Here is a 13,644-nt window from a genome sequence, read left to right as displayed (position 1 = left end):
CCATCGCAGTCTTTAACACTGGTAGCATGCCGCGACAGCGTGGACGTGAACCGTATGTGCAGTTGACGGACTTTGAGCGAGGGCGTATAGTGGGCATGCGGGAGGCCGGGTGGACGTACCGCCGAATTTCTCAACACGTGGGGCGTGAGGTCTCCACAGTACATCGATGTTGTCGCCAGTGGTCGGCGGAAGGTGCACGTGCCCGTCGACCTGGGACCGGACCGCAGCGACGCACGGATGCACGCCAAGACCGTAGGATCCTACGCAGTGCCGTAGGGGACCGCACCGCCACTTCCCAGCAAATTAGGGACAATGTTGCTCCTGGGGTATCGGCGAGGACCATTCGCAACCGTCTCCATGAAGCTGGGCTACGGTCCCGCACACCGTTAGGCCGTCTTCCGCTCACGCCCCAACATCGTGCAGCCCGCCTCCAGTGGTGTTGTATGCGTGTTTGGCGCCGTGCAGGTGAGCGCTACAATCAGGACTGCATACGACCGAGGCACACAGGGCCAACACCCGGCATCATGGTGTGGGGAGCGATCTCCTACACCGGCCGTACACCACTGGTGATCGTCGAGGGGACACTGAATAGTGCACGGTACATCCAAACCGTCATCGAACCCATCGTTCTACCATTCCTAGACCGGCAAGGGAACTTGCTGTTCCAGCAGGACAATGCACGTCCGCATGTATCCCGTGCCACCCAACGTGCTCTAGAAGGTGTAAGTCAACTACCCTGGCCAGCAAGATCTCCGGATCTGTCCCCCATTGAGCATGTTTGGGACTGGATGAAGCGTCGTCTCACGCGGTCTGCACGTCCAGCACGAACGCTGGTCCAACTGAGGCGCCAGGTGGAAATGGCATGGCAAGCCGTTCCACAGGACTACATCCAGCATCTCTACGATCGTCTCCATGGGAGAATAGCAGCCTGCATTGCTGCGAAAGGTGGATATACACTGTACTAATGCCGACATTGTGCATGCTCTGTTGCCTGTGTCTATGTGCCTGTGGTTCTGTCAGTGTGATCATGTGATGTATCTGACCCCAGGAATGTGTCAATAAAGTTTCCCCTTCCTGGGACAATGAATTCACGGTGTTCTTATTTCAATTTCCAGGAGTGTAGTACAAGCCCTAAATAACAAATTATCGCCAGTTGGGTTTTTTTTTATCCTTCCAAGGCATTTGACTGTGTGGATCATGTCACACTCTTAGAAAAACTCAGGTTTAAGGAATTCAAGGCTATACACACAGCTGGTTTGAATCATACTTAACGAACAGAAAGCAAAAAGTTGTGCTGAATAACACAAATAATGTTGGGAGGGTGGTAAATTCTACTGAATGGGGAGTTATCACAAAGGGGTAGCATAGGGTTCAACTTTGGGTCCTCTGCTGTTCCTTATTCATGTGAATGACCTCGCACTTAACGTTCAACAAGCAGAACTAGTACTTTTTTAGATGACACGAGTGTTATAATAAATCCCATTCCAGAAAAAGCAGCTGAAGATATTGTTAAGGATGTCTTTCAAAGAATTATCAAGTGGTTCTCAGGAAATGGACTCTCCCTTAACTTTGGAAAAATCACTATATCCAGTTCTGTACACCGAATAGAGTCATACCGACAACTGATGTAGCATTTGAACAGGGCTCAGTTAACAGGATAGATTTCTCAAAATTTTTGGGTGTTCACATTGATAACAATTTGAACTGGAAGAAGCATATTACTGAGCTTCTAAAACAATTAAGTTCAGCTTCTTTCACTCTTCGTATAATCGCTGGTCTTGGTAATAAACAGATCAGCCTCCTGACGTACTTTGCATGTTTCCACTCAATAATGTCTTATGGAATAGTTTTCTGGGGTAACTCACCACTTACACATAAAGTATTGATTGCACAAAAGAGAGCACTGAGAATAATTAGTGCTGTTCACCCAAGGACGTCATGTGGCACCTATTCAAGGAGTTAGGTATTTTAACTGCACCATCAGAGTACATATATTCGCTAATTAAATTCGTTATAAATAATCCATCTCAGTTCGCAAAGAACAGTGATGTTCATACGTACAACACTAGAGGGAAAAATGACCTTTCCTATCCGTTATTGAAGCTGTCAGTTTCTCAAAAACCAGAACATTACTCAGCAACAAAACTCTTTGATCATTTGCCCAACAACATAAAGTGTCTGGCAGGTAGCAGATCAAGTTTAAAATCTAGTTTAAAATCATTTCTTTTGGACAACTTCTATTCCATGGACGAGTTTTTGTTTGAAAACTAGTAAAAAAAATTGTACCTCTAAATGTAGTTGCATGTGTACAACTAAAAATTTCAATAATATTAATATTATCACTATTCATGTGTCTATATATATCTTGTAATCTGACTTGTTCCACATCATATCGATGAAATAATCGTAAAAATGATCTAAGGAACATTACATAACTAAACTAAAGTGAAACTAAACGACCGTGCTACATACGGTGAACTGGGTGTTGTGTGCTGTCCTTAGGTGAGTTAGGTTTAAGTAGTTCTAAGTTCTAGGGGACTGATGACCATAGATGTTAAGTCCCATAGTGCTCAGAGCCATTTGAACCATTTGAACATACGGTGATCTATGCCTTCATCTCGCAGGAAAGCCTTGCAGTTTTTACTACTTCAGATACCTGCCGGAAACCAGAGAGAATCTCTTGCGATCCAAGTGACAGTGCGCTTTCCATGGTATCCAGAAGGACAAGTTCCACATGTGAGATTACTCCCGCGGTATCCACACAGAATGCACACTGGACTTCTTCCTCTTCTTTACCGCCATGTCCTTGAGGGGCCCCATCTACAGTAAAACATCTGAATATCGGAAATCTATGGAGCAAATAAAAATGTCCTTTTTTTAATTGTTCGCTATTCAGAAATGAATAAAAATACAGTATAAATACAATGTACAGTATATAGAAAAGTACAGTATATAGAAAAGTGCGGTACTACAGTACACTTAGAATATTTTCAGGGCGCGACGACTCGCCCGTTACCTCAGAGACAGAAGACAGGGGACCGATGACCATAGCAGTCTGGTCCCTTTAATCCCCCAAACCAACCAACAGAAAACAGTACTGATTTGCAGAATGACCTGCAGAAGATTAATGAATGGTGCAGGCTCTGGCAGTTCATCCTAAACGTCAATGAATTTGACATGTTATGCATTGTAGGAAAAGAAATCCACTACTATACATGTACATCATTGATGACAAAATGCTGGGAACAGAATCTTCCGTAAAATACCTATAAAGTAACGACCTGAATTGGAATGACCCCATAAAACAAATATTAGGAAAAGCAGATGGCAGACTAAGATTCATAGTTAGAATCTTAAGGAAATGTAGGTCAACCACGAAGGAAGTGGGTTATAAGGCGCTTGTTTGGCCGATTTTTGAGTATTGTTCATCAGTGTGATATCCTTAGCAGGTAGGACTGACAGAAAATTGGAAATTTGTGGTAAGGTCTTACGGGACCAAACTGCTGAGGTCATCGGTCCCTAAGGCTACGCACTATTTAATCTAAGTTAAACTAACTTACGCTAAGGAGTACACACACACTCATGCCTGAGGGAGGACTCGAACCTCCGATGGGGGAAGCCGCGCGGACCGTGACAAGACGCCTAAGACCGCGCGGCTACCCCGCGCAGCACTGACAGAAAAGAGAGAGAGAGAAGATCAAACGGGATGGTTTAGCTGTCGCGAGAGCGTCGCGGAGATGCCCAACAAACTCCAGTATCTGACGTTACAAGAGTGCCGTCCTGCATCACGAGGAGGTTCACTACTGAAATTTCGAGTGCTCGCTTTCCGGGAAGAGTCGGATATATTACTTCCTCCCACATACCTCTCGCTAAATTACCACGACAAGAAAATTAGAGCTAATACGGAGGATTACCGACAATCATTCTTCCCACGCGCCATTCACAGAGTGGAACAGCGTAGGAATATGAGAGGTACCAAAAGGACCCTTCACCACACATAGTTAGCTGGCAAGCGGAAAATGATGTAGATTTAGATGCAGTTTTCACTGTCAAAAAGTAAAACAAGTGTTCTCATATTCTCCAGTTACTGTTATTTCTGTTTTCGTTTCTCTACGATCCACTTTCCATTCCCATGTCTTCATTACTTGTTCTATTATGGTCGTCTTTCTTCCCCTCTCTCACCACTTCTATTGCGTACACTGCTGCCTGTGCCCTTCGCTTCAGTCTACCTACCAGCAATTCTTCTTTGCTTCTTTTTCATTTTCATGAACGAGTATAAGCTTTGTTTTTTCCTGGTGTACCTATTACTGTTCTCTCTATTTACGATTTCTATATATTTGAGTCCATATTAAATGAAATAATTCTTATATGTATTGTAATGAACATAATGTAAAAGAAACCGACGTAAACAGAAAGTGCGAACTATGAACACCTTGACCGAAAGCTAAGAAGATAATACTCCAGTGTTCCCACGGCTGTGGGATGTGCTATGAAAATTTCATCCTTACGCGAGCTATTTTCAGTACAGAAAAATAGCCATTCCTGCATATGAAGAATGGTGTGAGCACATGATGGCTGTTTGGTATGTCTAACGTTACTGAAATTTTCCAGTTGGAGATCGTATCACATAACCTGAGGACTGGCACGTGCACCTCATCGTTATCTTTAGGACTTTGAGGTTAGGCATGAGGATGCACCTTACCGATAGATCACGAAATCCAGTGTCTCAAAAACGAGTGGTGATGACATAGATTCAGAACACTAGTGTGGCAAAAAGAGTAGGCGCGAAGCTTTTCAGGAAGACTAACACGAGAAATCCGTAGGATTGTTCGACTGACTGACGCACAGATGGACGACGGCAACTGAAATACGTGAAGGGGTTACAGTCAGAGTGGCACCACGAACCGGCCAGAACAGATTACTGATATCTGGTGTGAGATCTGTAGTTATAATGCGTCGTTTACTACGGAGAACATAGACTTACATTGTACAGAGCCACCTGCGGCATTGAGTGGCATTATGTGGTGATTAGCATGTCCACAACGTTTGAAACATACCGACAGGTGTTTCACAGTGTGCTGAAGGTAGCTTCTGTTTGACGTCAACGTGTCTGTAGATGACCTAATGAAGTTCATACGAAGCAGCTATTCTCGAGATCCACGCCTCTCCAACTTGTGCAGTCACCGTGTGGGGGAGCTATAGCATATGACAGCAGGACTGGATTGGCAGTTGTTGAATAGAGGCTGAATGCCCTTCACGAGCAGGATACAAAGTGGCATATTCCAACAGGATGATGCAAGACCACCACAAACGCCTTGAGGTACGTGTGGGTCCTTGGCTGGACTGAGAGCATGTGTGGGATGCGATGGTAAGACGAGTACTTTGATACCTAACTCCAGCCACAAGTCTTCACGAACCGATACAGCATGTGTTTGTAAGAAATTCCTCAAGATGACATTAGGAAGCTGTTCGCTTCCACGCCACTACGAATACAACTGCCCTTGCCGGTCACAACTCGCACTGATTTTTATTACGGACTTCATTCCGAAGAGAATGAAGGTTTAATTATTATGTTATGTGATTAGTGTGTCCAAAACGTTTGATACATATCGACAGGTGTTTCGTAGCGTAAAGCTTGCCTTTTCCGTGATTCTACACTATTGGCCATTACAATTGCTACACTAAGAAGAAATGTAGATGATAAACGGGTATTCATTGGACAAATATATTATACTAGAACTGACATCTGATTACATTTTCACGCAATTTGGGTGCATAGATCCTGAGAGATCAGTACCCAGAACAACCACCTCTGGCCGTAATAACGGCCTTCATGCGCCTGGGCATTGAGTCAAACAGAGCTTGGATGGCGTGTACAAGTACAGCTGCCCATGCAGCTTCAACACGATACCACAGTTCATCAAGAGTAGTGACTGGCGTATTGTGACGAGCCAGTTGCTCGGCCACCATTGACCAGACGTTTTCAATTGGTGAGAGATCTGAAGAATGTGCTGACCAGGGCAGCAGTCGAACATTTTCTGTATCAAGAAAGGCCCGCACAGGACCTGCAACATGCGGTCGTGTATTATCCTGCTGAAATGTAGGGTTTCGCAGGGATCGAATGAAGGGTAGAGCCACGGGTCGTAACACATCTGAAATGTAACGTCCACTGTTTAAAGTGCCGTCAGTGCGAACAAGAGGTGACCGAGACGTGTAACCAATGGCATCCCGTACCATCATGCCGGGTGACATGCCAGTATGGCGATGACGAATACACGCTTCCAATGTGCGTTCACCGCGATATCGTCAAACACGGATGCGACCATCATGATGCTGTAAACAGAACCTGGATTCATCCGAAAAACTGACGTTTTGCCATTCGTGCACCCTGGTTCGTCGTTGAGTACACCATCGCAGGCGCTCCTGTCTGTGATGCAGCGTCAAGGGTAACCGCAGCCATGGTCTCCAAGCTGATAGTCCATGGTGCTGCAAACGTAGTCGAACTGTTCGTGCAGATGGTTGTTGTCTTGAAAACGTCCCCATCTGTTGACTCAGTGATCGAGACGTGGCTGCACGATCTGTTACAGCCATGCGGATAAGATGCCTGTCATCTCGACTGCTAGTGATACGAGGCCGTATTACCCTCCTGAACCCACAGATTCCATATTCTGCTAACAGTCATTGGATCTCGACCAACGCGAGCAGTAATGTCGCGATACGATAAACTGCAATCGCGATAGGCTATAATCCGACATTTATCAAAGTCGGAAGCGTGATGGTACGCATTTCTTATCCTTACACGAGGCATCACAACAACATTTCACCAGGCAACACCGCTCAACTGCTGTTTGTGTATGAGAAATCGATTGGAAAGTTTCCTCATGTCAGCACGTTGTAGGTGTCGCCATCGGCGCCAACCTTGTGTGAATGCTCTGAAAAGCTAATCATTTGCACATCACAGCATCTTCTTCCTGTCGGTTAAATTTCGCGTCTGTAGCACGTCATCTTCGTGGTGTAGCAATTTTAATGGCCAGTAGTGTATGTAGAATGCCTGTTTATGCGTAGGAGTGGGCCTGATGGTCCTCATCATGGCAGGATTAATAAGTGAATACATAAACGTATAGCTACACCTTCGTGTGATACAATGTAATGTCGTTTTTCTTATAACATAGTAGTGAATGTAATTATTCACTGTAATCATTTTGTTGTTACTGTAAACACACCATCGAGGAGACTTAATGGTATACGTTTACCATTAATGAGCGGCAGCGGCGGATAGCTAAGTCGTCCACTGCCTCGCATCTTTTTCACTGGGTCCCCACTTGCTTCGGCAGAACACTGACGTAATCACATCATCCGAACGAGCATTTCGGTCCTTTATGAATCCGACGTAACAGCCTCGTGTTGCACACTCTATCACAAGTCACGTCCTCTCCGAATGCTGTTTAACTCTGTAATTCTGCGTTTATTTGCGATTTGGGGCCATTCACGGTGAAATAAGTGGAGAATATGAAGAATTCGGATGAACGGTCAGTTCAACAGATATCCAAGATGATCAAAGAAATCCTCTTTTCAAACCGAGCCAATTCCCAGAACTTCAAAGCCAATAATAATTTTACCTGTATAAATACGTGACTGATTACGACATTACATCACAGTATGATAATTGCTATTTTCCTCTGTTAGAACGCTGATAGCGTGGTTTTCACAAAGAGCATCAGAATTCGAACATATCTTGTTTTTTCCCTTAAAACTTACACATTCGTATTACATTTGTGAGAACCGGAAGATTATTCTATAATCACAGAAACATTAGAACATAATATGCTGTGATTCTGAAGGTCTGAAGAATTACCAACAGTCTTTGTAAAAATAAAACTGTGGAAAACGCCTTTAAGAACGAAAACTTTTGGCACACTGAACTGTACCCGTAGAATAAATACAGCGCAGGGTGTGCACTCAGGACACGACCATGGCTCAGATATTCGGTCCCAGCGTAATGAATTCCCCAACTGTGGCTTTCGTGAGATTGTTTACTGTCGCGTAGCTGCTTGTGCAACTCGTCATTGTTCCCAGCAAAACTCTGCGTTGTAAGTGCAATGAATTCGATAAAACGTGATTATGCGCTAAATAACAATTAGATACTTTCTCCTTCTCACTCGTATCCGTCATTATTCTTGCCTTTGATTGTAGTAAGTGGAACTAGCAAACTCAGGAACTTCGCACACCGCAACACCGCGTTCTGACAGATGTATGATAGATAGTCATCCCTAAAGAAGAGGTCCGGAAATAAACCATAAAAGTGACTCAGCTTGTTTATTCTGAAGTAATACACAATTCATCAACAGTTGTAGAGTTTCAACACCTGTTGTTCATGTCTGTGGCACGGTGCACTTTATTTTGTTGTATTATACAATCCAGTCTGCGTTATTGTGAGTATTTTCGTACACTATTCAAATTTTTCCGTCTTATGTTTGTAAACGCGTTTGTTTTATGGGCAGTACATACACAAAATACGCGTTTAAAAATGTAATAGTGAACACCAGATGAAACTTCTGAAATACGCACGCAAATGTACTGGACTGTATGGGAGAACAAAGTACAGCTGACCTATGGCACAGGTGTAAAGAAGAAACCACGGAAGAAACTTCAAGAAAGGAATATGCGAAATGCGTGTGGCGGACATGTAAATGTCCTTCTATTTAAGCGCATAGACGAACCAGGGAGAGTAAAAAGATATTCATAATTTTTCACAATGTTCGCTTTTAATGTCATGGCAATTCTTTTATCGAACAGCTAAACCAGCACATTACACATAGCCGCAGAGTGAATTTTAATTTGTACTCCATTCTTAATTTATTTAATTATAGAAAGCCTTTCGTGTCTCGACTAAGGCACCATAAAAACGTTTCTTTTTAACTTGACTCAGTCATAATCACATAAATAATTCGGGACTAGAATAATGGTATATTTACGGAGCACTACGGGTACCTCTTTCTGCTAGGTGTGAGTACTTCACTAACCTTTGACCGCTGTTAACATTGATGTATATATTTCAAATTTATTATACCAGTGATACAATTCACAACCGCGCTAAATAAATGAAAAGCTGTAATTTACTTTTTTTTTTTTTTTTTTTTTACTCTAAACCCATAACCATGTTCCACGACCGCAGTTAGGAATAATAGTATTCTTTCGTGTGTGTTATACGGAGTGTAACAATGAAATTAAATGTCGATGCCAATTAACTGAAAATTTCAGATTTTACCCTGTTCTTCTGATTCAGGACGAACATCCAAGCACCACTATTTTGCTACACCACGTTACTATCAACAACACAATTTTTGTACGAGTTGTAAAAAGTATGACCACAAAATTGTATACTGATGCAAAATAATTGAAAAATATGAAATTTTGTGCTGTTCTTGTGACCTACGTAGAAATTTCACAGTTCAGGAATGATTGTGTTCTGCTCGAAATCCAGTTTGTGGCGACAGACATGTGTAGCGTAGTTCCTACGCGTATATTAGGTTGAAGGTGAGAATTTGGTTGTGAGTTAATGAAGGCAACGAATGCAATTTCGAAATAAGCATGTGTAGCATAGCACGAAGTTCACGTTTGTTCTACATTTAACGTACTTTTCATTGTACATTAGCAAACCTCAAATGGAGATTAAGTAAAGCTATATTACATGATTAGCAAAAAATCTCCGACGAGTTTTTTTGTGCATATTATGTACGTACGCAGTATGTCAATTACGAAAAGTTGAAAAGGGGAGTACTACGTGGACACCTACGAAATTAACAACACGCAACAAACTGATGAGGCTGTGGAGGCTCTTACTACTGCCGTCCAAGACGCAATGACTGACGCCATTCTACGGACAACACCAAAAAGACACTCGACGGCCCTGCCCCAGGAAGGAGCCGCCTCAGGAGAACTGGTAGCGTACCAGGCACCCATTCTGTAAACTGCACCTCAACAGACTCCAGGGTATAATACGGGACAAAATACAAACATTTAGAAACGAACAATGGGGACATAAACTCGCAGGTCTAGATACCCCACGTCCTGACGTGTGGAAGTTAGCCAGACACTTCACCAGGGAGAAACATTACATTCCCACTCTACAAGGGCCAGACGGCCCAGCTTACTCCGCGACGGAGAAGGCAGAGATTATGGCCACAACACTTGCAGCGTCTTGCATCCCGAATCTGGCTCCTTCAGATCCGGTATTTACAATTGAAACGGACCAGGAGGTTACACGACTTGTAGCTCAGCCCACGCGCGACGAAACTAGACGTACTAGCACAAATGAAATTACATGGCTATCAAGTATACCAACTCTAGGAAAGCCCCTGGGCCTGATGGCATTCAAAACCGAGTCCTCCAGGAGTTCACGGATAGAGACGTAGAACACCTTGCACACATAACGAATGCCATCCTAAAACATCAACACTTCCCTGACTTTTGGAAGGTGGCCAAGGTCCTGATGTTCAGGAAGCCAGGGAAAGACCACTCCCTCCCACAAAATTACCGTCCCATGAGACTGCTGTGCTCGCTCAGCAAGATTGTTGAGAAGGTAATATTAAAACGCATCACTAGGCACTGCATCGCCAGTAACACCCTAAGACCGGAGCAATTCGGCTTTAGGAATCACCACTCAACACAAGAACTCCTCCGCGTAGTCGAACATATAATACACGGCTACAACATGAACAAAGCCATACGGGCCGTGTTACTGGACATCGAAAAAGTTTTCGACCGTCTTTGGCACAACGGCCTTATACGCAAACTAAGCGAAGCTTATTCCCCAGACGGACTCTTACGTCTCATACACTCATATCTCACGAACAGATGTTTCAACACTGACGTGCAGGGCAAACAATCGACACAACACGGTATCCAAGCTGGAGTAACCCAGGGAATCATCCAAGAGCCCGAAGGGCCCATCTTGTTCAACCTGTACATTAATGACTTCCCAGCAACACAAAATACAACGTTATCCTTCTACAATGGTGACACAGCCATCCTTGCGCAAGACTGGAAACCATCGAACATTAATTCACGAATACAGACGGCACTCAGACCTGCCGAGCCTTGGTTGGAACGATTGCGTATTGAAGTAAACGTCACCAAGTGCGAAACAGTTCTGTTCACACGCAGACCGAAACTACTGCGCAAACATCAACACAGTAGACAGAAACCACTACATACACGCCCAATACGTTTCCGAGAGAAAGTCAGATATCTCGGTGTCTGGGACCGGAAACCTACATGGGGTGGGGGGTGGGGACCACATCGAATACGTTGCCAACAGAGCGCACGATAGACTCAAACAACTCTACCCAATGCTCAACAGCGAAAGCACACTGAATAGGAGGGTGTCGAGGTCCATATACATGACACTGATTAGACCTCTGATGACGTACGCAGCTCCCGTCTGGGGATATGCAGCTCCTACACGCCTGCACCGCCTGCAGATCAAGCAGAACAAAGTGCTACGTATCATTGGCAACGCTCCGCTCTACACACGCACCGTGGATCTCCACAGTGAGTACCGTCTTGAAACCCTCAAGGAAGTATTCAAGAAACACGACTATACAGGAACTCGAGACACTAACAATCCTTTAATCCTTACTCTGGGAAACTACGATCATAGCATAAGCAGCCAAAGACACTACTAGCTAGGGCATAACAATCTATGGCAAGCTGACATACACCGACAAGCGACAAACGTCGGCAAGCCCCTGCATATCAGCAACGCTGACAGGATATACCAGCTGCTATTAAAGCCGACCAACAGGCTACGGCCTGGAAACCCACGAGCTCGGCCACTGACGCACAAACAAATTGCCAACATCACCCTACATTGTGCATCTGATATATGGCCTATCGGACACAAAACAATGACGACCCTAACTGTTACAGGTTTGCTGACGCTGACCCAGAGATCAACACCGGCACCGAGCGGCAGCCGCCGAGTAACAGCACCGCACAACGTCAAAGGTATCGACATGCATGATACTCACTACGAACAAAGCCTACCCTTGAATGACATGTCGCAGGCAGCAAGACATCCGCTACTGCTCTTACTACCCGACCTATCGCAGAGGTTTTTTTCCCTTGGCCCTTGCCTTGGCACTTTTTTCCTCTGCCCTTCCAACTGCTACCCTTCGTTCAACTTTCGACCAAATCTATCCCCAGATGAGCGTGTATTAATGGTTAACCTTAACCAGACGTACGCAAACATCGCAGTACCCACCCGACATCTCACTTTAGTGAAAACTAACCCTTATGCAGAGGTGGCAGTTGACCTTTTGAGTTGGCCATCATGCCGGTGTGAGCGTGGAGGGACTGCACCTCTTTGGAAAAAAGCTACGTAACTCTTACTAGACCCACTCTGAGGTGCTACTATTTTACTGCAGTACAGTGTTTTTACCTTCGATAGCACAGGGTGTTTCACAGATTCATCCAATTTCTCAAGACTGTATCTTCTACATGAATGAAGTCGCAAACTTGGGGAAAACACCATCCGATTGTACAAGGGCATATCTTTTACATGCATGCACACACAACCTTGAGGTGCCTTTTACAATTACGTTTAGGGTCAAAGTTTTCATTTACCTTTCACAAACCTCTGGTGTGCTCTCCACTGGACGGAGTGCTCTCCACTGGACACACGATAGGCACGAAACATCCAAACGAGAGTCAAACTCCTCCCTCACTTTTGCGAGCTTGTCTGGAATTACTGCATTCACTGCTTTTGCTATATCGCATCGGATTTCAACCGACGTTTTTAGGAGAGGTGGCACATCCCGTATAATTAGGCGACACTGGAGTCTCATGCTGTAATGCGAGATTCGTACGCCAGTCCATGGCTGAGGCAGCTCATCGGTTATAAATTCTCTTAATGTAGGTTCCACTGCAGCTGTGCGTAGTTCCGTTGAAAATTCAAATTGTCGGCATGCTCTCGCTATCGTAGAAAAAGTCAGATCAGCAAAATATTCAGGAAACCGATTCCTGTAAGCGTTTCTCCGCGAAAAAGAACTGGCCGTAGTTCTTATCCAGAAAAAGAGCTCAATATACACAAAGCTTTGGAAAGTCTCCGCCGTCCTCGACTGTGATACATGGCTGCTTTGTTTCCTAGATTCTTCAGTTGTGGTGGTTTATGTTTCAACCTAAATGAAACATAGCCTCGTCATTAAACACTAACTGTGAAAAGAAAAACTTCTATGAGGTTTTGGTAAGAGTTACGTAGTCGTTCCCGCTCGTATTTTTCATAGCTGATGTACGATATATGCACATATCGCTGATACGAAGGACTGACATCGAGATCAACCGAAATCGATATTTTCATTACGTTAATCGTACTTGCTAAATCTGTTGGAACACTTTCCGCAGTCGTTCACAACTAATCAAAAATGGTTCAAATGGCTCTGAGCACTATAGGACTTAACATCTATGGTCATCAGTCCCCTAGAACTTAGAACTACTTAAACCTAACTAACCTAAGAACAGCACACAACACCCAGCCATCACGAGGCAGAGAAAATCCCTGACCCCGCCGGGAATCGAACCCGGGAACCCGGGCGTGGGAAGCGAGAACGCTACCGCACGACCACGAGATGCGGGCACAACTAA

At 44.4% G+C, this 13,644-nt stretch overlaps 1 protein-coding gene across 1 annotated transcript in view; it reads right to left on the bottom strand.

Moving 5' to 3' along the window:
- LOC126469917 (ras-related protein Rab-3) overlaps window positions 1-13,644 on the bottom strand; it is an 853,612-nt gene that overhangs the window by 839,442 nt on the left and 526 nt on the right. The window lies entirely within an intron of this gene.

This window comes from Schistocerca serialis, chromosome 3, assembly GCF_023864345.2.
Source record: "Schistocerca serialis cubense isolate TAMUIC-IGC-003099 chromosome 3, iqSchSeri2.2, whole genome shotgun sequence".
Classification (NCBI taxonomy): domain Eukaryota; kingdom Metazoa; phylum Arthropoda; class Insecta; order Orthoptera; family Acrididae; genus Schistocerca; species Schistocerca serialis.
This window is presented reverse-complemented; position numbering and strand designations above follow the sequence as displayed.